At 43.2% G+C, this 26880-nt stretch overlaps 1 protein-coding gene across 3 annotated transcripts in view; it reads left to right on the top strand.

Annotated features, from left to right (window-relative positions):
* Positions 1 to 26880, top strand: part of NRG2 (neuregulin 2) — a 166426-nt gene that overhangs the window by 1155 nt on the left and 138391 nt on the right. The gene's annotated exons all lie outside the window — the stretch shown is intronic.

Raw genomic sequence — 26880 nt, 5'->3', positions numbered from 1 at the left:
GGCGGGGGACGGACGCGCTGGCCTGTGCCAGTAGGGATCTGCGGCTGATGTATGGCATTTGGCGCTGGAAAGCTGCCATCATAGCCCAGTAGCGGCAGGAAAAACGGAGAGGTCCGAGCCGTGTTGGCCCGAGGCTCAGTGAGTCAGGAGTGACCCTCGGAGGCCTTGCCCGCTCTGCTCCCACGGGCCTGCCTTGCCTAGGCTGGCAGGGTCTGCAGGAGCAGTTGGGCAGACTCCCAGGCTGTGAAGGCCTCCGCTTACAAGTTCTCCTAGGGAATGATGGCCCCCGCCCCCTCCTTCCTCTCCTGGGCTCCAGGCTCAGCTCATCCACACCGCTGGCGCAGGCAGAGTTGGACTTTTTCTGCTACTGTTTTCTGTCCTTCATGTGGCTCGGGTTGTTTTTTTTTTTAATTCAGCGTGAATGCCTGTTTTTGCTAAGCTAGTAGCACAGCCCTCTCAACCTCCAGGACTAGTGAGCAGCCACCTCTTTTGACTGTTTCTCGGACATCTTCCTAGGACTGTTGATGGCGATGACGATGAAATAGAGTAACTTACTTCTGCTGAATGCTGTAAGTTCAGCTCTGACATCTTACTGGCAGAATGTGTTGACTGCATCTCTCGTCTTCATGGTGTTGGGTGCTGCACAGGAATGCAGGTGATTAGAAACAAAATACTGAAATCCGTAAGATCTGTGCAGCTGGGAATGGAGATTTCCCACGTCAAAAGTCAAAGAAATATTGGTTTAAGATCTTTTTCTTCTTGTCCCTGAATCCAGCACTTACTTCTCAGTAAGATATTTCAAACCAAATTGTCCCCTTACTGGAGTGTTTGGTGCTGGCTTGTCTTGTGCTTATTCATATGAGGTTTCATTCTGTCCCAACTAAGGTTGAATTTGGTGCTTGCAGTGTGACTCTGAGCTGTGTAATCACTGAATTGTGATAGATGCCTTGGTCTGTCGTAGAAGTTGATGTGTTCACCAGTTTACCAACTGAATCTGGGTAGCATAAACAGGCATTGAGTAGCAAAGGATGTGTAACAGCTTGTCGGAAGTTTTGCTGCCCTCATCCTTTCTAGATCAATGCCTTTGACTTTTGGAAGCTTCCCTTCTGCCGCACATCCCCCGCCCCCTCCCCGCCCCTGTCCTTCAAGAGACAAATTTTAGTTTAGTGGTGGGAGTATATCTAGGTATTATGTTAAACTGTGATCATTTTAATCAGAAGAATCTTGCAGTGTCTTAATGAGGAGGAAAGAAACTTTGTGATAACAGCAGTTTCTCTCTCTGCCATTGTTCTGAGGAATATTGTTGGCTGCTCTTTAATGTTGGTTTTATGCTCTGAAATGTTTTATGACAAGTTGAAACCAGTTAAGAATTTCTAATTTTTTATTCTGTAAACTGTTTTAATCTGAGATCCCTTGGGGAGCTGTGGAGTTGTATTGTGTAGTGGAAATAGATAGTAAAAACATTTATTGAACCCTGTCCAAGGACAGCTTCTGTTTTGGTTTTCGGTGAGTGGCTCCTGAATGTGCACAGCGCACATCGCCACGTAATCCCTAGTCTGGTCCACTGAGCCCTGATGTCCCCCTGTCCTCCTCTTTTTTCCCTTCCCCCATCAATTATATCTTGCTTGTTTTAGTGAGCGTTTAACAGCTTAATAGTTGAATATGGAGATCATGAAAGATTTGGGGGTCAGAAATATAGTCTGCTTTTAGGTTATGGTCATCTCATATTATTAAAGTAGCATGTGTAGTACAGTTCTCAAGAAGATAAATTTAGGACTGCAGTCACTGCTAAAGAGAAGACCCTCACACATCACAAACTATCAGGAGGCAGGAACATGTATGGGCGTAAACATTTTAGACTGCAAAAATTTTTCTTTGAATTGATGGTATGTAGATACAGGTCAGTTCAGGGGGGTGCTTTACATAAGGGGATTAGAAATTAAAGGACATATTTATGAGAGGAAACTGATAAGACAGAAGAACATAAACTACATTTTCTTTTTTTCTACAATGTGGTTAAAGAAAACATGTGCTGGCAATGGTATATTAAATAAGGAAACAAATCTTCCTAACTAACCACAACACCTTCCTTGTGCTCAGCAGGAAATAACTAACAAATTCATTTTCTGTTTTCTATCTCTAAAGAAAGCCCTCTGGGCCACAGGGTCATCGGGAACATTTTCTCCTTGGAGCAGATTTGCCCGTTGCAAAATAGGGAAACTGGCACTTGGAAACTGTCATCATGGCTGTTATATTGAGCAACTGTGTTTGAATTGTTACTTTGTTTAGCCAGTTTCAGCTTTGAGTGTGTCTGGGTTCTGAGAGGCATGGTTCCTAGGGAGATCATCCAGGAAGCTGTGTTTTGGTGGGCCAGGTCTTTGGGGTAAATGTACCATACAGGGGGATTTACTGTGCTTAAACACTGGCATTTGCCTTAGTAGCATCAATGCAAAGTTCATACTGGACCCCTTCTAAAAGTCTTCATAAATGGCTTTTACCATAATTATGAAATGGTGACTTGAAGCCCGTGAAGTCCTCCTGGGACAGCAGTCTCTGCCAGAAGGGCATTTTATAGATCTAATGGGTATCATTCATCCAGAATTACTATCTCTGGTGGTAAAGTGTGGAGTAAAATCTTTGCATTTCTCAGAAGATTAGGTACATGGAGGTGTTTTCTGTGCGTTCTGTGGAAAAGAAAGGAGAAAGAGTTGGAAAGGACTCTCAGGGACTAGCAACTGTACAGTGCTAGAAAAGCATCCTGTTCTGCAAATAGTCCTGCATTTTTAATGATGGTTCCATATATTTTGGTTTAATCACATGCTATCTTGTTGCTTTCCTCTACATATATGTTACTAAGCTATATCCTTACTGAATAAAAACAGTAGGTATCATTTTTTTAAAAAAGAAAGATCATTCTTCTTGGGGACTTCGTGATTTTCTTCCAATGTATAGTGTACTTTGTTGTTGAAGATGAAAAAGGTGTATTCCTGGGGGACATTACCTTCTTTAGAATAGTTTTTAATTAATGTGGCACCCAGATTCACATATTAGAGGAAGGTGGTTCACAAAATTCAGTATCGCAAAAGCGACTGCATATTTTTAAAATGCTGTTTATTTAAAGAATCTTTTCTTCCCCAGCCAGCTGGAAACCCAGCTGTGCTGCAGCTTCAAGATGGGAAAGTGAAACTGGACTAGAAACTGACCAGTCCTAGTAGTGAGGTTAGAGATTTTGGGGTAGAATTGCCTTTGTAATGTCATTATTTCTTTCAGTGGCTGCTTTCCTCAGCAGACTGGGATTCTTGGGGGCAGGAACCACATCTCATCTTTCAGGTCTTCCTCCTAGCTCTCCTGCCCTTCCGTGTTTGGTACTGCCTCTGGCTTACAGAGGGATTCTAATAAGTGTATTTTGAATGGATGAAGTCAAGTGAAGTTCAAAAAGCAAGCCTCCAGATTAATACTAAAACAATCTTAACTCTCCCATCTGTGACATCAAGTCCTGTGCCAAAAAGCTGAGTTCCGATGATAGCCCTTACCTGTCGCTATGGGAACCTTTTTTCCCCGAAGGAGGAGTCATTATCAACTAGAGTACTTAACCACAATGTGCTTAATCATTGCACTGATTAGTGTTAATGGGATTTAAGTAGTGGAGAATCAAGATCTTGCTGGAGAGAACACCCTCTTTTTTGCGGGGGAGGGCAGATTCTTACCCCCAATTTCCATCTTTAACAAAAGTAAGATAACTACCAACTTGAATTAACAAATGGCTTGGGAGCTAGAGAGGGGATGGTATATTAACTAATTTGGTGACTAACTTCTTCTTGGTCCCAATGCTCTTTGCCATCTTTTACTATCTAGGATATTTTCATTTCGTTTCCTGACAGTTTTTTCTTTATAAAATTGTATTTATATTTTTGAATATATAACACCTTCATATGGCTCAAAACTTAGAAAGTACATAAGAAACAATGTGGTGAAAAGTCGCCTTCTCACCCCTGTCCTTAGCTACCCAGCTCTTAGGCAATTGTAAAATAACATATTCTTGAAATGTGTATTTCTCTAAAAGCAAAATGTTTTTTTCAAAGTAGTCATAGTTTTCTCTTAACAGATGGAGAATGTTAATTTTGCCATTAAGCCAATATTGTGGTAAATTCTTCCCAAGTAGTACATTTTTTTAAAAACCTAATCCAAGATCTTAACCAGTACCCTGCCTTATAAATATAACCCTAGAGTTAGGAATGAAAATACCCACTGATTTTTCAGATGCTTTGCCTTTAAGAAGTTTCCTATGACGGTGAATTTTGTGAGTGAGTCTTAATTGGGATGCTCAAAGGAGAGACCCAAATGTTTGTCACTGAGCTTTAGGGCTGCAGCTCTGCCCAGACAGCAGTTCCTCCTGTTTCACACTCTTGGTAGGTAATCTTACAATAGCATCCATGTGGGAACTCACATGATCCAATGTAAGGAAAGAGAAAACTCCACAGTGCATAATTGCTCTCATTTTCATTTAGAAGCCAAAGACCCCAGTTGCTGATGAAGAATTTGATTTTGACCATATTCATGTACAGTTGATATGACTCCAGGGGGAATTAGCCACTCCAATACTATTTTGACATACGTTTTATGTAACTGATTTGAACGTAGTGTTAAAATTTCAGAGGCTAAGTAGGGAAAAAGCAAACATGCACATCTAAACAGTAGGAAGTCTTAACCCTCTAAATCGTGATGGGTTAGTGGCATTTGGCAATTTTGAATGTTGACTTGGAGAAGGAATGATGATCTCACTATGAGTGGAGTTTCCCCTATGCAGTCTTTGACACTTGTTCTTGGGTCTTTCTTTTCAAGGTCTGAAGTGTCATTAGTATAATTTACACCACAGGTAAAAGAAATGTCTCCCCAGATTTTGAGTTTGGATGCATGTATGTGAAATGGGGATTTTTGTCTTACTTGTCTGCAGTGAATTAACCCTCCCCACTTAACTTAGTGGATTTTGTACATAGAAATAAATCCAGCCTGTGAATTTCAAGAGATGATATAGGGAACTCTTTAGAAAACTGGGGAAAGTAGATGAATTGATCAGGGCATGTGATAAATTATGACAAGTATGAAACAGTGACTGTCATATGTGAAGTTCGAGTAGGCTTCTTTAAAAATAATGGTACACACAGATGAATCTTGATGAGTAGTGCTTCATGCAAGCCTGTAGGAATGGAAACAAACCTGCAGGATGATTAAGAAGCTTTGTAGGGCAGGGAGCGGGGAAGGTATGGCTCAGTGAGAGAGTACATGCTTGGCATGCACAGGGTCCCAGGTTCAATCCCCAGTGCCTCCATAAATAAATAAAGAAAAATAAATAAACCTAATCACTCCCCCCCAAAAAAACTTAAAAAAAAAAAAAAGCTTTAAGATGACATGAAAGAGATCATGCCATACCCCAGCAAAGAGCTGGGAAACTTTTGCCAATCTGCGGTCAAAAGACAGAGATTTGCACTGACTGGGATCATTTGCTGCTAATCAGTTATGATGTTTTGGATAATTATGAAATGAGGTTAAGTTAAGGAGACTTATTTGCTCAGGCTAGTTGCTGCTGGCAGAGTGTGGCATGCAAGCTGGATTCTACCGTAACATTCCCCTTCCTGCTTTGTACATACAATGAGATCCAAATAGCCTCCCCAGGGACCTTTTCTGGGACAGAGCCTGTTAGCCCTTCTCTGTGTCTCTGCTTTGAACCTGACTGCGCTGCTTGCCTCCTGGGGTGGGGCTGGAGGTAGTTAACATTCCACTTAGCCTTGCAGATGTTTCCAGAGTAGCAGAGGCACTGGTACCCTAGAGAGTTTCCTTATCTACCAGCAACACAGACCCCCAAGATGTGATGTTCAGGTTACTTTTCATTCTCTCTTCAGAAACAGAATCCCTGATGGTTCTCTTTTGCTTTCACAGATGTCCTGCCCTGTGCCTGAGGACATTGGTTTCCCCTCCTCTTTCCCTCCCTCATCTGTTTTTGCAGACTGAGGCTCTGTCTTTGTCCTTTAGGCTGGGATGTTTTACTTGGTCTTGATCTTGACGTTGGTCCAACTAACAGAAGCCAAGCTGTACTAACATTCCTCAGAAGTGAATGGGAGGAAGGTTACCACAAGGCTAAATACCCCGTCCAGCCCATGGGAAAGTCAGGACATCATTCATTCGACTGTGACAGTGATGCAATTTGGTATTGGTTGTATTACTAAAAGAGCTTTCTTTCAATTCTGTCTTTCAAATGTTTGCTTCAACAAATATCTGAATGTGTGCTCTGTGTAAAGAACTAGCTACTTTAGGGGAATTGCATCAGACACAGTCCCTGTCATCAAGGAGATTACAATCTAGAAGTACAGACGTAACAGTAATTCAATCTAGAGTATGATAAATGCCATAAGTTATACCAACATAATGCTTTGGGGAAGAGGGGAAGAGTCATAAAGGGAAGAAAGATCAGCCTGGTTAGAGGAGTAAAGAAAGTTCCTTGGAGAAGAATTGACATGGGATTTTAATAGTCAAGAGATCGAAGAGGTGGAAGTGGTTTAGGGATAGAGGTGGACTGGTTGATTAAATCAATTCCATGCAGACAGAGCAGCCTTCTCAGTAGCAGAGGGGCATGTCTGTAGTTACAAAATAACCAGGAAGAAAGGGAGAAGTGGGCAAAGAGTCTGGAGAGGTAGATTAGGAAGATAGTTTTCACCGGTCTTGAGTCCGAGGCTGATGAGTTTATTCATAATTATGTAACTAGTATTTGAAGACTTGGGTTAAAAGCAACTCAGTAAATGTTTTGCAGTTATCAGTGAATAGGTCTTCCACATATTTTGTTAAATTTATCCCTCAGTATAACTGTTCCTTTCATGTTTTCCAGATGCTTTTGTGAATGGTATTTTTGTTTAACTTTGTTTTCCAGTTATTCATTGCTAGTATATAGAAAGATAATTTTTAAAATGTTGGCTTTGTAACCTGTGACCTTAATAAATTCACTTAATAGTTTTAGTAACTTTTTGGGGGAGTAGATTTCTTAAGGATTTTTTTCTATGTACATAACTCTATTGTCAGTGAAAAAAGGCAGTTGTACTTTTTCCTTTCTATTCTGTTTGCCTTAATGTCTTTTTCTTGCCTAATTCCACTAGCTGCAACTGCCAAGTACAATGTTGAGTGAGAGTAGTGAGAATGGACATTCTTGTTCTATTCATGGGGGAAAGCATTCAGACTTGCACCGTTAAGTATGATGTTAGCTGAAGGTTTTCAACAAATGGCCTTCTTAAAACAACAACAACAACAACAAAAGTCTGCTGAGTATAGTGTAATAACAGAGTTTGGGCTCTACAGACAGATGAACCTGAGTTTGGAAACCATCTTCTGTAAAACCATCTTCTGCATTTTCCAACTGAGTAATGTTGGGCAAGTTACTTTTTTTTTTTCTTTTTGTTACTTTTATTTTTTCTAACTGAAGTATAGTCAGTTTACGATGTGTTAATTTCTAGTGTACAGCACAGTGCTTCAGTTATACATATATATATATTCCTTTTCATATTCTTTTTCATTATAGGCTATTACAAGGTATTGAATATAGTTCCCTGTGCTATACAGTAGGACCTTGCTGTGGCAAATAACTTTCTATGTTTTAGTTTCCTATAAATGAGGATAGTGATAGCACTTAATAGGATTGCTTTGAGTATTAAATGAGATAATGCATGTAAAATATTAACATAGCACCTGCTTGATAAATGTTAATTATAAACAAAATCTCATTAACTTAGGCCAATGTGAGCAGGAAAATTAATAAGTGAAAATTTTAAGTTCTGAAAGCAGACAGTAGCAGACAAGGGGAGAAATTTTCACCAAAAATGATAGTTTTCACCCAGATGTTCCTATTTATCTCATCTTTAGAGTCACTGGGCTGGGCTGGGCTGGTGCAGGTGGTGAGGAGCAGAGAATGGGTTATGTATGTGATCCCACTGGAGGGTATGAATGAGTCCAGGGAATGAATGCTGGCCCCATGGATGTCCCAAATAGGCTACAAATCTTGGTGTGTCCATGGGTCTGTGGTAGCCAACTTTTTGAGAAGTCCACAGATAGAAACTGCTTTTCTCTGTTTCACAAATGGTAGGACTAAGACTCAAACTCCAAAGTGTCCCTTTAAAAATGTCATCATGCTTGTGGGGTCAACCAAGGGCCCGCACGTTCTGGAGTCCTGCCAGGCCTGCTGTTTAACTTCGGCAGGTCTTATCTCACATTGTATCGTTATTAGGAGGAGTTGCTGAAAGTCCCTGGAAAATGGCTGAATGCGTCCTTTTTTCCCAAAGAAAGCAGGTCCTTGACTCATCTTGCTTTGTTTTGGGGGTTTCCAGAGTTGGGGATGGGTTCACACTTAATCATTCATGCTCTCACTTTCCTTGTTTCTGTACTCGTTGGGATGGACCTGCTGGCTTCCCAGGAGCAGAGTGGTACAGGCGTGGGCATTTTGGGAGTTTGTGGGAGTTAATTGGTGTGTGGTACCTGTTGGAAGTATGAAGCTTTGCTCCTTAGAAGTTTCTAGGACAAACACTCTTTGCTTTGGGTTCTTTCTCCAAATATTTGTTGGGTATTAGGACCCCTCAGATCCTGGACTGGCCCCACATCCTTGACCTCAAGAAGTACTCTTCATTTTTTTTTTATTCTTGGACTTGTAATATTTATGGATTACATAAATGTGTAAGCCTACAGGACACATCATTTAAAGCCATGCACTGTTAATTATCCTTTGATGGGTCAGCATTTTAGATCCTTCACCGGATTGTAAGATCTTTGGGGCCTGAAACTTAAAATATCTGATTACTGGCTAGAGCCAAGTAAGGGAGCAGTGAGACCTTTGCGTTCTTGAAAGATCACTTTGTCCTAGACACATTCCAAGATTCTTCAAACGACAGCCCAGGCGAAGGGACTAGACCAACCATGGAAAATGTCTTTAGATATTTTGATAAATGGCAGAATTTTGCTTTTCAGTTATGTTTTACTTTCTTTTTTTTTTTTTTTTTCTTGACAGTCCAGTGTTTCTTCATTTCCTTGCAAGCAATTCTCCTCTTCTCTCAAGTTTTTGAATTATCTCTAGGCAGTTTTCCTCACGCATGCCAGTATTTTGGCTTGTGTTTCACTTCTGTCTTATAGCTGGTTGGCATTCTGCAAAACTCTCCAGTTTCACTTGCCATGTAAGCTTTTTGGCTATTCCCCATTCTGGCCTCTCACTGGAATGTCTCACTGGACTCTGTGACTCTGGCCTGTTCATGCTTCAGGCTGAATATCTGAAAGAGGTAAGAGCTATGGTGAGGCGTCTCCTGTAGTAAGCTCAGATCACAAATTAGGAGTGGTTGTACCTTTTTGCCTAGTGGGCAGCTTGGGGGCTTCCAGAGGCCAGTACTGGTTCTTAGATCATTCTGTTTTTCTAAAAGGGTAGGGAACAGGAAACCAGTGTTTCTTCACGTCTCTCTTTTGGCATGTTCATTCTGTGACCATTTCCTTGAAATGAGGCATTTTTTGCCATGTCTGCTTGGCTAAATTATTGGGTGGGGATAGGAGGGCCTCTCCAGAGGGAGTTCTCTTCTAGCTCAGGGCTCCTAAGACGTCACCTTGCAGAAGGCTATGACACTCAGCTTCCTCAAGTCCCTTTCACTGGTGCCTGTGGCCATAAGTATAATCTCCGTACAGCAGCTCAGCATGTTGCTTAGGCCAGTAATGAATTTCACAAATGCTGCCCAACTGATGACTCTCTTCTGGAGTAACTTTACATGGCTTTAGAGAGGAGAGTTTACATACCAGTCAGGATGGAACAGGTAGATTAAGGAGATGATCTGTCGTGTCTGAATTCCTATCTCTGAGTGAGAAATAACAGCAGGGCTGCCTTTAGTGCAATGTTCCCAGCACGGTCGTTTGTTGATTGGATTTCAGAGAAAAAAGTAATGAAAAGAAGAATTTTTTTTATTTAAGAAAGGAGTCTCAGACCATATGGTCCATTTGTCATATAGTAAAACCAAGGCCCACAGGCGCAGAGTTTCTTTCGAAGGACACTGGTGCTTCCAAAGGCAGCCGGCCTGACTGCTTACTCTTAGATGGTGTCCTTTTCACAGTCTGTTCATATGGGTTTACCTCTGAGACCTTCTTAGTTGGGGCTCCACCCCCCCACGTCATCCCATCTTACTGCTACCTTTCGACTTAGGCCTCCTGTCATACCTGCTTCTGTCATAAATATAACAGCCATTCCTCAGCCCCTGTACCCAAGAACCAGAGTCGTTTCCAGAGATTTCTAGCACAAAGTTCCCAATCCTCCCTTGGACTTTAGGTATGATAGGCCTAATGGGTAGACAGGAACGAGACAAGAAATAGGTATCTAAATGGGTGGAACCATATCCAACAAGTCGGTCTAAGCCTCTCTCATGTCTGGTTCTTTTGGACAAAATAGGGGGTTTTTCCAAGAAAGCTTCTCCCATATTTCTAAGTCTCATTTTCAAAAGGACATGCTTTCTCCAAAAAGGCTAGTAACATCCACTGCCCTCTTAGTAACATGTACAGTAAATTGTCTTGGCGAAGTACTGACAGTAATCCCTTTCAGATGGCACCTCCGGGGTTCAGCCCAAGAGATTCTGGCCAGTACTGAGAAGATCTAGGATGTGGAGCCAGGTAGTGTCATACTCTGGTCAGAGCAAGACATCACCACCTCTGAGAGAAACGTCTTGCAGCCGGGAAAGAATCTGGTTTGTAGGTTGAAGGGAGTTACATGGGTGGCCCCCATATTGGGAGCTTCCTGTCTTTGTTTCTTCTCATGTAAATTACCTGAGTAGGTTTTCACTGTGCATGGTGAGCACTCAGCTAACTGAGAGGGCAAATGGGAGCTGGAGCTGAAACTGGTTCCGTTGGGAATACTGTTTTCCCCTCTGCCGGTTTCACCCTGGCTTCTACCTCTGCCGGCACATAGTGTGGGCTTCATGCCTCTTCTATGTGGCGTCACAGCCTCAGGATCGCTGGTGGATGGTCTGCATTAGGCCCAGAGCTTGTTGTACAGAAGTAACAGTTAAGGCATCGGTTTTAGATTAGTTCTGTGAAGGGACAGCCTGAAACCTTAGTGCTTTATCTAAAAGTTAATAAAGGGTCCCAGTGGGCTTGGTAGTCTTCATTGGGCCAACGTCATGCATCATATTTTTTTAAAGGAAGTATGTGTTTACTTTTCTCATCTCTGAAGTTAAATAACAGCCCCATAATCCCAGAGTTGGGATGAGTGTTGCCATTCCGAGAGGAAGAGTAGAAAAGGCCAGTCTACGTGAGTCACGGGGTACTCCAATGCATGTTACTCTCCGTCCTATGGTTCAAAGATTGCTTTCTCTGGTAGAGTTTGTTACTGACAACTGTGAGTTGGGAGAGGGCTCATGGCTGGTTTGCAGTTGACCTGTTCAGCCCCAAAAACAGAAGTTGCCTGTGGGTCCTGCCATGGGTTCCTCCACTAATGTTGTAGATGAAGTGTTGGTTCTTTCCCCTCCCCCTTCCTTCTCAGGTCATTCCGTCGCCGGCTCTCCCTCTTCTGAGCACCTTGTAAAGGGCACACTTACTAAGGGACTTGTCCTTGGTTCTCTTCCCAATTTACATAATCTGTTTTGAAGTTTCAACTGTATGTAGCATGGTGGTTAAGGCTTCATGCTCTGGAGCCAACTTTGAAATGTGGATCTTGGCTCTGTGACCTACTAGCTGTATAACCTTGGTCAAATTAATTAACCATTTTGTGTCTCAGGTTCCCCAATTATAAAATGGGGCAAATTATAATACCTACCTCATAGCATCATGATAAGGATTCAGTGAGTTAGTCCTTGTAAAGTACTTAGAGCAGTGCCTGGCTATAGAAAACATTCAGTGTAGACTTGCTGCACTTACTGTTATTGTCACGTCTATTACTAGTTGAAAGAGAATAGCTTTAGATTCAGACTGACTTTATTAAAATCCTGACTCTGTTCCTCACTAGCTGTGTGAACTTGGGAAAAATTTCTTAATTTTTCTGAGTTCCAGTTTCCAATTGCCTAGGGCACATTGTTTCAATTATCCATTGTTGCAAAATAAGCCACCCCAAAATATAGTGGCTTTAAATAGCAATCATTATTTGTTTTTATCTCTCACAGTTCTAGGGATTGACTGGGCTCAGCTAGGAGTGTCTTGCATGTAGTTTTTGGTCAGGTAATGGCTGAGTAGTCCAACGGTAGCTGAGACTGGGTCATTTCCAAGTTTCCTCTCTGGCATGTCTAGCATTTGATGCTGGCTGGTTCTCATCTGTGAGCTCAGCTGGGACTGAGGGCCAGAGACCTTGCCTGGCTTTCCTCACAGTATGGTGGCAAGGTCCATGAGAGAGCATCCCAAGAGAGAGCCAGGCAAAAGCTGTATTGTCTTTTACAATCTAGCCTCAGAAGTCACTGGCATCACTTCCACTTCATTCTGTTTATTAGAAGAGAGTTACTAAGCCTTGACCAGATGCAAAGGGAGGAGAATTAGATTCTACCTCTTGATGGAAGAAGGATTGTCAAAGAATTTGTGGACATGTTTTGAAACCATTACACTCTGCCTTCTGGCCTCAAATTATTTGTATTCCTTGTACATGAAAAAAGTCTTATCTACTATGGCGTCAGGCTTGGGCTCAAAAACCAAAGTCGTATCGTCTAAATCAGGTCTGGGTGCAGATGAGGCTCCGCTCATGCATTTCCTTGGGGACAGCAACTCAAATGCTCTTCATCTTGACCTGAAGACTATCAACTCGAGAGACAAGTTATCTGCTCCCCGCACCTCCCCACCCCCAGTGCAATGCTGGAGTAGACACAGGATAGCTGCTACGGATGCTCCCTTTTAAAAACTGGTAATGTTTGAACATTTTTAAATGACTGTTTTTTTATTTTTAATACTTTAAAATTTGAAATTTAAAATAAAGTGACCTATAAGAAAGTTGCAAAAATAGTACAAAGAATCTCCTTTCCCCCGCTTCCCTAAATTAGACAACTACATAAAATTATCAAAACTAAGAAATTAATAGTATTGGTGCAATACTATTAACTGATCTTTAGATCTTATTCAAATTTTGCCAGTTGTCTTATTAATGGCCTTTTTGTGGTTCGGGATCCAGTCTAGGATCCCACATCACGTACAGCTGTTGTCTCCTTAGTCTTCTATCTAGGGTAGATGTTCCCATTTAGAAAGAGGGGAACAGCAGTTCTAGTCCATAGCTGATCTTAAATCCAGCCTGGCTCATGAGTAGGGCTCAGTCTACTGCCTGGGAATGATTCTCCACTGTTCTTGGTTCTACCCTATGGACTCATGGTTTTGCCCTCTAATTATTCTTCCTTTTCCATAAAATATAGCCTATTTTGGCAGCTGAGTAGTTTTCTCAGTTCTGTGTTCTTTTAGGTGATGGCTAGTCAAGTTTGGTCACAAGAGGAGGAGACACAGAAGAGGCACACACACACACAAATGTACTATATTCACTGGTCCTGGGGAGGGTGGGGGTCACTGCATGTCACACAGGGTCACAGGGGAAGCACCAGGTTTTGGTCAGGTGGCAGAAGACAGGAAAAAGGGAAAAACTTTATAGTTCAAAACCTTATTGGAGTTTCCTTGGGGAGGGCAGGGTATGGCAGGGTGAAAAGTTTAGGACTGGCTAGTTTGAATAATTTTGGTGGGCTCTAAATTATAGGGGTGGTCCTCCTTTGCCTGGTTCCTGGCCCTGGGATGATTAAAGGGAGGATAGAGGAGGTGTGGCTCTGGATTGGTTAGTTTGCATATCAAAGACCTGCTTCTGGCTGAGTCATTTGTTATTTCTAAGAATTGGCTAGCCCTGGGAGGGGTGGTCCCTCCCCAGACAGAAAAAAAAAATTTTTTTTTAACATTATGGTGTATTGCGTGTCAAGCTTTTTTTATGCATGTGCAATATGCCTTTAAAAAAACAACGTTGAGATCAGATTCCACATGCTCTTTTGTAAGTTTACATACATAATCTATAACAATACATTGGATTTATTTTCCAATGTCCCTAAATAGAAATGGTTTTTTAAGATGCCAAAACATCATAACATATAGAAAATAAAAACTCTATTCAGTACATTTAGCCTGCTTCCTATTTATAGATGTTTGGAGGTCCAAAGGCATCTTTTCTTTTTGCACTGTTCAGCTCCTTTTAGTCCAAACTGGAGGTGTTCCTGCTAGTATAACTTCTTTTTAAAAATTTGTGGTTTGCCTATGAATCTTAGCAGGTTTCACTACCTTAGGCAAAAGCCTACGAATCTCAAGATTTACTGTTCTCTACCTTGAGCTCCCTGTGGGCTTGCCTTTTTCTTCAGATTAATGGAATCCCTATTCTTTAATGGGATACAGACTTTAGAAGGTCTGTTGTCTGTCTCAAAGACTCTTGGAGGCATTGCCTTTGATCTTTCTGAAGTCTTATCAAAGGATACAAGTCAAAATGTCTCAAGTTAAGCTCATTATCATCTCCTTACTATATCCTACTCTGTCTGGGACATGCCCATCCTAGACAACAACATCCATCTAGTCTTCCAAGCCATCAGAAACCACAAAATCATTTCTGGCTCCTTTCTCACCTCCATCCCCTGCATACAGTACATTGTCAAGTGATGACAATTTTTACTACTGCAAAGTATCTTCAATCTAATTCTTTTCATTCATGAGACTCTAGTTGGGTATTTATATCTCACTTAGACTGCCACGATGGCTGCTAAATGGAATTCCCATCTCCCAATTTTCAGAGTCCCTTCTCTCTTCCATCAATCATCTATTGATAGAATGAGCTTTCTAAAAGTAATTCTCTCTGCCCAACCCAGAAATCTTCAATAGCTTTTTATTATCGACAGAATAAAGTGAGAACTCCTTCACATGCAAGGACTTCCACAATTTGACTCCCACCTGCCCTCTTTTTCACACTTAGTCTTAACGATAGCCAAATGTACTGCTTTGAAAATTTCAAACATATTTTACATTTTCCCCTTAGTGCGTTTGCACATTCTGTTTCCTTGGTGTGGTATGCTCTTCCTTTCCTTCTCAGTTGGTTGCTAGCCTCCTCATCCTTCAAGGCTCAGCTCAAATCCCACTTCTCCTGTGCTTTTCCTGATCCCCTTAGTCCAAATGATCATGGCATCCTCTGTTTCTGTAGTAGTTCATAGCTCTTCTGTAATCATCATAGTCTATTTTATCACTTAGCATAGCTGAATGGGGAAGCAGGGTACGTATGAATGGTCCTCTAACCAGTGAGCTTCTTGAGTGTAGGATGGAACTGTAGCAAAGGATGTATCTTGTTTTTGTTTGTTTGTTTGTTTGTTTTGCCTTACAGAAGTTAGACAGCTAACAACTACTGGGTGACTTGAAAAGGGAATGAATTTTACCTTGGGATTAGAATTGTCAGTTGGAAATAAGCAACTGGTTCATGGAAGGAGACTGGCCTAGGTGTGTCATGTGTTGATACGAAAGATATGAAAGTGGTAGACGGAGGCATCTACCTAACATGAAAAGAGGGGCATTGGTTTAGTCACAAAGTGCTACAATGGACCCTTTACCATCATTTTTGCAATAAATAACAATAAATATCAAATCTCTTATGTGTGGTTTGGAGTCTGTGTTTTATTAGCCTCTATGGGAAGATCCTTAGATTATTCAAGGGTAGGAGAATTTGGCTGTTTTGGGTACTATGGTATCCCTATCACTTTCATGGTTCCTGGCATGCTATAGGAATCCAATAAATATTAACTGAGGGGGAAATGAATGAATTCTTCTCTTATGTGATTCTAGGGTAAACTACATGTGCCACACCCAAGGAGCAAGGCCAGGAGAGCTGGTTCAAAACCAGCCCAAGTTAAGAGAAGGCTTATTCATCACAAGTGATTTACCCTGGGTCCTCCTGGTACCCAGAGCTTTCTGCTTTGCCACAGAGAGTAGGAGATATTCGGGCCTTAGGCTGTAGGCAGGATGACTGGGGGCAAGTGGATGGCAGATTTGTAGTCTGCATCAGGCAGACAGAAGTGACAGGAGCTTATAGGTGACCAGGAGGAGAGTCTGGGCTGTCCTTACTTAAGGAAGAGGAGATTATTTAGGCTTTGTCAGGTTTTTTTGTTGTTTTGTTTTCAAATAATGAGAGTCCTTCCTGGAAATCAGCTTCCCTGGTTCAGTCTCAGCCCACAGCTTTCTGTACGACCTTGTGCAGGCCATTCCACCTTGGGCTTTGTTTTCAGCTGACAAATGGTGATTTCTTCTTCAGCTGTGAGAACTGGGGTGGAGAGAGTGTTTCAAGCCAATTGGGTAAGTGGCATGGCATTCAAACCGCATAGGTTTATAGTTTTACTTTGAAAATTATCACAAAATCCTGGGCTAAGGGACAGTCTGGATGTCTGGAGTGCTGAATTTCTTTCTCGAAGCTGGACTTCCTCTGTGTTCCATTCTGAGTATCGAACTCCCCAAGTCTGTGATTGTGATAATTGGATGGGAGGGGTTGGGGCAATTTAGGAAAATGATGGGGGCCTGACCTCTTCCTGCCTTTGAAATCCACAAAGGAGGGAGAATTGGGAAAATGATGAATAGTTGATCAAAAAATGGGGAGTGTCCTCCTAAATTAGGACAGCTGGCTCAGGGATAAAATTGTTTTACTCTGTTAATGGCCCTTAGGACCAGATGCTGCGAAAACAGAAATTAAACTGCGACTTTGGGCAGCTCTCTCTACCCTGTAAGGGCAGTGCCACCTCCTCTCTGCCCTCGTCCGCCTGTGGATTCCACTAGGGAAGTCTCCAAGAGTCTTAAAGGAGGGGGCTCATGTCGCAGGATTCCAGGGAAGGGGTAGAAGCAGTTGACAGGGGCTTAGAGATGTGGGTTTTGCAGCTGCTTGAGCTTTGGCTTGTCTTGGAGGCTCTGTGCCTTCCTGTTTGTGGTCAGGCAATCTCAAGATGACCTCCCTGCACTCCAAAGATAGGCGAATTGGCCTGCTTGGTCCCTTCATAACCCTGAGAAACCGATTTTGCCTGTAGGGCTGGGTGAACCATATGGCAGCCTAGATGACAGTGACTGTTGGCGTTTGTCAGCAGAGAGAGCAGGCTTCTTGGCTATAGCAAATCCCCCAGGTAGGGTTGCCCACACCATCTGTGAACACAGCATATAGGATCAGCTAGATGGGTAAGCAGTCTCATTGTCTACTCCTTGCCTCCCAAAGATAGGGAGAGGCAAGATCATCATCAGATGTTGGCTAATTGATATATATTTTTAGCTTCTTTTTTTTTCTTTTTTTGGGGGGGAAGGTAATTAGGCTTATTTATTTTTAATGGAGGTACTTGGGATTGAACCCAGGACTTCATGCATGCTAGGCATGCGCTCTACCACTGAGCTATAACCTCCCCCTTTTAGCTCCTTTATTGTTCTTTTCTTTGAAGGATGCTGGGAGGGCTATAGTCATGTACCTTGTTCTTGAGAGGTCTGCTGTCTGGTTGGTGATATCAGATTAACATGAACCAATAGCAGGTAAAGCAGAAGGTATATAATAATTGCAAGAGAGAAAGTGGACTACAGCATTCAGCGATGAGGAAGATCAATTAGGGCTGAAATTTTCTAGGACAGAGTTCAGGCTAAAGGTTAGTTTTGAAGAATGAATAGGTTTGGGGGATTTAGGAGGATAAGGGAAAGGCTTCTGGGTCAAAAAACAATGTGAGCAGAGGTAGAGACAAGCAAGATGTCTTCACAGAACCAAGGGGAGATTAGTGTGCCTGGGGTAGAGAAACAGGGGAGATAAGATTAGGAAAGGCAGGCAGGACCGGATTAAAGAGGGTCTCCGGAGACAGGCAGAGGGGCTTGGACTTGCTTCTGGAGGTGATATGGCGCCATTGTAGGTGCTGGTGCAGAGATAGGATATAAAAAGAAGAATGTTTGCAAGTACTTTGTAGACTCAATTCAGAGTGGACTGGATTTGGGGAACGATCCATGTTTGAGAGATCAAGGAGGGAATCAGAAAGCCTTTGAAGCCAGGGAGATGGGGAGAAGAGGCAGGTAAACTATACTGTTTCTTTCAGAATCTGTGAGACTTGGTAACATGCTGGGTAGTAGGCATAAAGGGGTCAAGGTTTAATCTTGGAAAGCTGGGGAAAATAATACGGCCGTTAGCAAAAATGGAGAAGTTGTGAAGGAAAGGAATTTTAAGAAGAAAATGATGAGTTTGGAAATGATTTTATTTACTGAACAAATACTTACATGACACCTATTATGTACTTGGCACTGTGCTAACCGCTTTATAAATGTTAACTCGTTTAGTTCTTATAATAACCATATGAAATAAATACTGCTATTATCCTCCTTATTACAAAGGGAGAAACTCAAGCATAGAGAGAGCTGAAATAACTTGCCCAAGGTCATGAAGCTATAAATAAATGGCAGAACCAGGATTCTGAACCCAGGCCACTTATTCTCGGCTTTCTCTGGCTAATGGGAGACCCAAGTAGAACATATAGTAGACAACAGGAAATCGAATATTTGTAGGATGCTTCCTTTGTGCAGAACTCTTTGCAGGAAAGATAAAAATGAGTACATAAATGGATATACCACCAAGAAGCTTGTAAAGTTCTAGCTCGGGAATGGCAGATTATTAAATTGTTGGTAAGAGTACTGCATTTTGTGCTACGAGAGAGGCTAGCACTTCAAGAAAGAGAGAGGGAGGACAAATACATATCCAGTTAGAGACATCAGAAGACTGCACGGAGAAGGAGATGGAACTATAGATAGACCTTGAAAGATGGGTCAAGTTGGACTTTGGTAGTTGGTGGTAGGGAAAGGTCATTCGTGGTAGAGATAAAAGCTTGAATAAAATCACAGAAGAAAGAAAATTCAAAACGTATTTTGGAATCAGCACATGGTGCAGTACCTAGCTCAGTGAATGTTTGACCTGAACTAGGCTGGGAAGTGGTTTAGTTAGGCTGCAACATAAAGCATGAAGGAGAAGCAGTAGGAGAGAAGGCTGAGATTCCCTTGGTAGAGGGCTGAAGCCGACGTGAGAGGATCCGAATGAGATGTGGATTCGTGAGTTCATGGCGTACATATGAGATGGGGGCAGCGAATGCCTTAACAGCAGAGGACTCTTGGAGGGCTGACTATAGGAAGGGGACAGTGGAGGGCTTTTTGTTTTATGCATGCAAATAGCTAGGCTCTTCTTACTTTGGGGTGAGCCTAAATGTATCCTAAAATAAAGCCTGTTGGCTCACAGGATGTGGTGGTTCCTCTCCTAGACAGGGAGACCATTCTGGTTCTCTGCCTTTGCTCTTCAAGGGTTTCCCAGCCATCTGGGGTAAATGAAGTTAACCCATCATCTTTGTTCCCTAAGTAGATGAAGACAGGAGTCCTAGGACCCTTCTGCCCGGATGGAAGGAGAAATTAACAAGACACGAGACCATGCTCATGTTTTGGGTGCAGAGATGATACTCAGGGAATCCTAGTGTGGTGTGAAGCTTGAGTGGTTGAGACTGCTCTCTTGGTCATGGGCAATGACCTCCAGAGGAGAAGCAAAGCACGGGGCATTCTAGTATTCCATAACCTCTCAAGCCTTTAAGGGTCATTGCTCTTGGACTTCTTCAGGGGACATGCTGGAATGGTCCTAACATCAGACTTCATCCCATAAAACAGAGAACATAGTCCTAAGGGAGAGATGTCGCTTTAAATTCCAGTTTACTGCCTACTAGCTCTGTGACCTTAGGGCAACTGACCTTTGCAAGCCTTTTTGTTTGTTTGTTTGTTGTTGTTGTTTGTTTTTTAACTGAAATGGAAGGTTAGTGATATTTGCTTTTCTTACCTAGCAGGGATATTGTGAGGCTTAGAGGAAATCATGTCTGTGAAAGTGCTTCGAGATTGCAAAGTGTGCCATCTGAGTGCGCTGTTATTCTAACAATGACTAACCAGCTTGCTTACTCTTAAAAATAAATACTCTGAGAGTACCTTTTGCATAACCTTTTCCTAGCCCCTCTGCCAAGGACTTACAAAGCAAGGCCACAGAGGGGGCATAGAATGTTTCCTCAGACAGGTGTACTTCTGTCATTGGCTGCATGATGCCCTTCCCCCAACGCTGTACATTAACAGCTCTGAAATTCGGCTGTGCCTTACCACGGATGGCATAGTAGATGTGATAACATCAGCTGATTTTTTTCTTGGAGCTAGCTGGGCCACATATACACACTCTCTTTTCTCTACATGAAAAGCTCTTTTATCTCAACCTTTGTGAGAGAAGATCTTGCTAAAAACACATGGGGGTATTTTGCTGCCTCAGTAATTGTAGAAGTCAGTCTGTCCTTGAATACCTTGTCATGTGTCACCGTCATCTTTTCTCCTAGCACAGATCTCTGGAAGCAGAACTTTGGTTTGATATATACTTCTTGATCTTGGGACATATCCTGCCTGTTGATTTTTTAAAAAAAAAATCTCTAATGGCAGTTTTGTCATCATTTCTTGCTTCTACCTAAAAGTGGAAGGCAAGATGCATTTTGGTTAACGGATAGTTCATATTACCCTGGATTTGACTGTCTTGGCTCTGGCGGGTGTTAGAAGGTGAGGAGCTGGGTCTGCGATCCCTCTGCTGTAAGCCCCTAACATAAACCCTCCAAGTGACAGGACAACCCACACCAGGAGAGAAGCTTCCCTTCAGGATGAATTCTGTTCTTGTTTTCTTTTACCTTTCGAAAGCTCTTCAGATTCAACTGCAAATTCCGAGCTTCTTTCCTAGGACCAGTTCTTGTTTCAATCTCTTATTGAGTACCTGGGTGTGGACTTTTCACCTTGAATAGTAAAGAGCCTTCTGAGCCCACCCCCTGCCCGCCCTCCATTCCCCCCTCGCCCTCTATCCCCCTCCCCGCCACTCCCCTCCATCCCCACCGTAGGGTCAGGGACTGTTGACTAAGAACTTGTAGTTATGAAAGTAAATCCTCAGGTAAAGGAGGGTAAGGACGAGGCACTACCATTTACTGAGCATGTCCTTTTACAGACATTACCTCATTTGGTTCTCACAATGACTGAGGACAGGGGGGCCTTCCCTTCCCCACATTACACCTAGGAACCTGAGGCTCCGAACGATTAGGTGAGTTCCAAGCTGGCCACACTACTTATAAGGGATGGGGCTCATTTGGACCCATGCTTTCTAGGCAGAGCCCGTCTGAAAACAAAGAGAAGTGATAAGCTTCTTACTGATTACCCCAGCATCCCTTCCAGGCTAACGTGGAGACTCCAGAGATGGCTGGCCAGGGTTCTTTGAAGAGCTCTGTGGTTTTTTCCCCTGCCCAACCTCGGAAGTAGGCCAGTGACTGAGGCCCCTGGCTGGAGCTGTGCCATATTTCTCAGCCTCTGATTGGCCCTCTGGCCTCTGCTTGCAGAGGCTCCTGATTCAGGTCAGGTGCTACTTGGTGCCCTAGAAATAATGGGGTTTCTAGCCCAGCATGACTCCCCGGAGCCCCTGGGCCTCCGAGGGCAGTGCTTGCAGCACCTCTCCCCAAAGCTGTGTTTATTTCTATTATGTCATTTGCTTATTATAGACAGTCTGCTAAGTGTCAGTTATCACCTCCCTGTGATTCCCTGCCTTTTCTTCTCCTTCTATCTTTCCCAGTGCTTTGGAGACTCTAGGCGACAGGGACTCAGGAGGCAGCATTCTTAAATAGGTTCCTTCTACAGTTCTTCATGTGGAATCAAGCTATTCTGCTGATTTTTCCCTCAGGGATGAGTTTTGTTAGAAGCACTGGCACCATAAATGAGTATCCTCCTTACATCCAGGGAAGGTGTGCCCAAAGGGTTGACAAGAAAGCAAATGGGGGGTGTGGGGCCTGGACTGCTGGGAGTTGGGGTGTGTTGGTTTTGATCTGCAGGGGTCAAGTGATGACCTGGGATTTGGCAGCCTCTGTGTTTTGGTCTTCTGCTTCCTGTGACCTTGGCGGGCACTTGGACTGAAAGATGCTGATTGAGTTCTGGCCCCAGAGTCACAGCCATGGTTATGAGATGGTGAACTGGAGAGGCTGCTTTCAGATTCCAGGCTTGGGAGAGCTGTGGGTTAGGTGCCTGGGCAGGGACATGGGAGGCATCTCATGAAGGACTGAAACGTGTAAAATAAGAGCTTAGTCTGTTAGACAGCGAGACAGCCTCTGTCCCCTTCCACAGTCACTGCGTGCAAGAGTGGGGCTGTTTATCCCTCTGAACACACCCAGCTGATGCCTTGTCTGCCTGCTGCCTCTTTGTGACTTCTCTTCTACTTCGTGGCTGTTTTCAGTCGTGTCCCCAGGTTTGACCTGGTTACGCTTGGGCCTTCTCCCTGAGATCCTATCCCATCATCTACAGACAGTGGGGCTGGAAGCAGCTCCCACTTCAGGAGGTTCTGACTTAGGAGCCGGGCAGAGGAGGCCATGTGATTTGTTCTTGGTGACAGGGTGGGGCCCACAGGGGCTGTTTGCTTCCTGGGATCTACACTGCTCACCAAGACGACACGGGCCTGTAGATTTTGAGGTTTTCTCTGGAAAACATTAGCGGAGTGAGCTTTATGACTTCGTATGTTCTTTTTTTGTTTGTTTGTTTTGGGTTTTCTTTTGGTGGGGGGAGGTAATTAGGTTTATTTATTTATTTTTAATGGGGAACTAGGGATTGAGCCCAGGACCTTGTTCTTGCTAAGCACACACTCTACCACTGAACTATACGCTCTCCCTCTCGTGCTCCCCGCCTCTTCTGATGCACAGAGAGCTGTCTTGCTGCCTGAGCCCTGTCCTCAAGCTCTGCCCTGGAGTCTGGCCCTTCCCTTCCCTCCTTCTTGGGACCCTGATACTATCGACTTTTCCTTCTCTAGTCCCTGTTCTGTCTTCATCTCTACTAAATCCTTTCTATCCATTTCTCAACATACTCAATTCTCTCCCGTCTTCAATCACCACCCACCTATCTCTCCCCTTTCCCAAACTTCTTGAAAGAACCATCTATACACCTTGCCTCTGTTTCATGACCTCTCCCCTCTCACACCCCCGTGGGCATCTTCCATGATTCCCCCTCCAGCAGAACTACTGTAAGCGAGCTCCAAGCCCCTAATTCTCATGTGCATCTTTCACTCCCCATCTTACTTCATCGCTCAGCACTTTAATACTATTGATTAATCCCGACTTCTTGAACTGTGTTGGTCCCTTGGCTGCCACTATGTCAAACTCTTAGTTTTCCTCCTTCTCTCTGACCGTCCTTCACATTCTCTCTTTTTTAGCTCTCTCCTCCCTACTCAACTTTGAAAATTTTTTTTTATTAAAGTGTTGTTGATTTACAATGTTAGTTTCACATGTACAGCAAAGCAATTCAGCTATAGCTACTCAATTTTTAAATGTGGGATTTCTTCGAATCTCCATCCTAGGTTCTCTTTATTTCTTCTACACGCTCTCTGTATGTAGTTTTCATGGCTTCATTCACTGTGTCTATGAAAACTCTCAAATCCATGCCTTTAGTTCTTTCATTGGAGACCGTTGAGCTCCAGATTTATACATTCACCTTCTTACTCATCTTCTCCACCTAGTATCTCACGGCTCTCTTCAACTCAGCATGTTCTAAACTGAACTAATAATATCACCCCCTTTCCAGACTTGGTCCTCTGACAGTGCTCCCTAATTTAACCACTTTGGTACTTTCTTCTTTCTTACCCCTCCCCCTCCCCCCTCATCTTACCACTTTTATCTCCTAAGTCGCTCTTGAATTTATCTGTTTGTCCGCTGATACCACCCAGTCAAACACTGATCTTCTTTCACCTGTTTCACTGCAGTTTCATTACTGGCCTTTTCATATTGACTTGTGCCCCTTGGAATTCATTCTCCATATACTGAACTTTTCACATGCTGCCACCCCTACTCCACTCCAATCTCTTTCATTATCTTTAACTTTCATTAAGACCACATCCCTCTTGTAAGGCCCTGTGTGGTCTCACCTGTGATGACTTCCTCAGTGTCCTCTCTGCCCACCTGGTCCTCACTCAGCATGTGGGCCACACTGGCTGTGACAAGATATGATTCCTGCCCCCGGGCATTTGTATGTGCTCTTTTTGGTCTCTCAGATGCCCTTTCTGCTCACTTAGGTTATTCCTATCTGTTCTTCTGAGCTCAGCTCAGATGTTACTTCCTTCAGGAAGGCTTTCTGAAACCCCAGACTAGGCCAGAGCTGTGTTATATCTGCTCACAGTGTCACTACCACCCTCTGTCGAATTGTTCATGGTCCTAACTGAAACATTGTTGGATGTCAGATGGCTGTCTCCCTGCTAGACCATAGGCTCTTGAGGGCAGAGACTATGTCTGCCATAGTCACAGCTGGACACCAGTCCGAGCACAATGCGTGGCCCTTAGTTGGCACCAGGATTGTTTTCTTGTATGAATGAATGACAGGGAGGAGGTGGGGTGAGATGAATTTGCAGGGAGGTGTATGCGTGCAATGCTGTCCTCTCAAATTGTCAAATTAGAGTAGCTTATAATAGTTTAACTTTTTAATAGTTTACTTTTGATAACAATCACATAGTTAGATTATCTGGTTCAAAATATTCCTTTTAAACACGAGGAAACTAAGGCCCAGAGAATGAAATCGCTTGCCCAAGGTCATAGAAGGAGTTAGTAGCAGAATTCTCCTTCCTCCTGCCCAACTTCCAGGTTGGCACCATCTCTCCTGCACCACCCCGTTCCTGCATCTCTTGCATGGGACCCCCAGCTGCAGGCAGGGCTCTGGAGGCAGGAAGGCCGATTGCTCCCTCCCCGATTTGAGGATGTGGCAGGTAGGAGCAGCCGACCCCGCAACGGCAGCATAAGGAGTCATTCCTCACCCCCACCTTCTCCAGTGTTAGAAATGAATGATGGGCTGCAAAGGCATCTGAGCCCATGCCAGCCTCACCCACTGAGATGTGAGAAAGGAGAACACAACGGTGTTTGTTGAAGTAACTTGATTTTCCAGTTTCTAGGTTATCAGAATTTGGGGCCTGGAAGCCTGACATTAAATCTAAAGCCTAAGGGAGCCTTGTTTGCATCTGTTACTTATGGGCTCACTGTGCACCCATCTGGAAACACTACCTATTGGTCCGGCAGTAAGGCCGGCAGGAAGCCCTTCTGCAGTAAGGTGGCCCTTCCTCCATCACGTTTACCTGACCTCTTCATTCTAGTCATTGAGAATTCCATCCTGAAAGATCAAGAAATGGAAAGCTCAGGCTGGGAGTGGCCATGGAGGGAAACAGGACACTTGGCATATGAACCCTAGAATGCTGGCCCCTCGCGTGTCCAGCCTCATGTCACTCGTGTTCAGGTGTTGGGTTTTTCCGTTGTTTTTTTTTTTTTTTTTTTTTTTTTTTTTTAATTTAACCAACATTTATTGAATCTCCATGACTGTCCTGGGTACTGAGGAGACAAAGATGAATAAGTCACATCCCTGCCCATGGGAAGCCACAGCTTAGTGATCAATGGACCATTCATTTATTCATTCACTCATTTATAAAACTTTTGGTAGGTGTCTGTTATGTGCCAGGTATTGTGCTGGGCTTATTCATTCATTCCGTCAGTAACATTTGAGTTCCTCCTATAGACCAAGACTTCCTCCAGGCGCTTGGAATACTGAACAAACAGAATCTCTGCCCTGATGGAATTTGCTTTCTAATGGGTGAGACTAATAATATGGACTGTACATAATAAATAATTAAATTAGATAGTGTTTAGAAGTGGTAAATACTGTGATAAGAAAGAAAGAACGGGAAGGGGTAAAGAGAGTGTAGGGGGGTGGTTTGTGATTTATATAGGCTGGTTATGACGGACCTAATTTACAAATAGACATTAGAGCAGAGACTTGAAAGCCATGAGGAAGCCCTGGTGAAAGGAATTTCAGACAGAGGGAATTCCCCCAAGGTGGAAGCATGCCTGGCATGTTTGGGAAATAGCAAAAGGGCTGATAGGTCTGGAGTGGAACAAGCTGCGTTTAGTGAAGCAATGGGTGTCAGTCATGGAGGGCCTTGCAGGCCACTGTGAAGATTTGACTTTTTCATTTAGTGAAAAAAGGATCCACTGGAGAGTTCTGAGTAGAGGAGTAATAGAATCTGACTTATATTTGAGAGGGATCAGAGTCTGCTGTGTTGAGAACAGACTTTCAGGAGCAAGGGTGAAAACAGAGAAACCAGTCAGGAGGTGACTGCAGCTGAGAGATGATGGACTCAGTGTATTGCAGGGGCAAAGGAGGGGAGGAGAAGAGCTTGGATTCTGGATATTTTTAATTTTTTTTAATTGAAATATAGTTGATTTACAATGTTGTGTTAGTTTCTGGTGTACAGCATAGTGATTCATACATACACATATATATTCTTTTTCATTATAGATTATTACAAGATACTAAATATAGTTCCTTGTGCTATGCAGTAGGACCTTGTTGTTCATCTGTTTTGTATGTTATAGTTTGCATCTGCTAATCCCAAACTCCTAATTAATCCTTGCCCCCAACACCTTTCCCCATCTCTTTTGCCCTATTATATTTATTAGAAGTGAGTCAGTAGGCCCAACCCACACTCAAGGGGCAGACATTGTTTAAGAGCAGGAATATAAGGAGGCAGGATCACTGAGGGCCATCTCAGATGCTGCTTCCCACAACCCTGAAGGAGGAAAAGGAGTTTGCCGGAGTGAGAGGAGGAGCAACTAAGAGAAGGCGGCGCAGAAGAATTTTAGGAAGAGGGAGTAACACAGGCAATAATGTGTGTCCAAAGTGGTGGAAGCTACTGCTGCTCAGATAGGCTGTGGCCCTTGGGAGAGGGTCTGGTGTGCTGTGCTGAGAAGTTTTGGTCTTTATTCTTTGTAAAGAGAAAATCCCTGGGAGGCTTTTATGTAGCAAAGTGAC

Source organism: Camelus dromedarius, chromosome 3 (genome assembly GCF_036321535.1).
Source record: "Camelus dromedarius isolate mCamDro1 chromosome 3, mCamDro1.pat, whole genome shotgun sequence".
NCBI lineage: Eukaryota > Metazoa > Chordata > Mammalia > Artiodactyla > Camelidae > Camelus > Camelus dromedarius.
The sequence above is the reverse complement of the archived record's forward strand: the minus strand, read 5'-3'. Positions and strand labels throughout refer to the sequence as shown.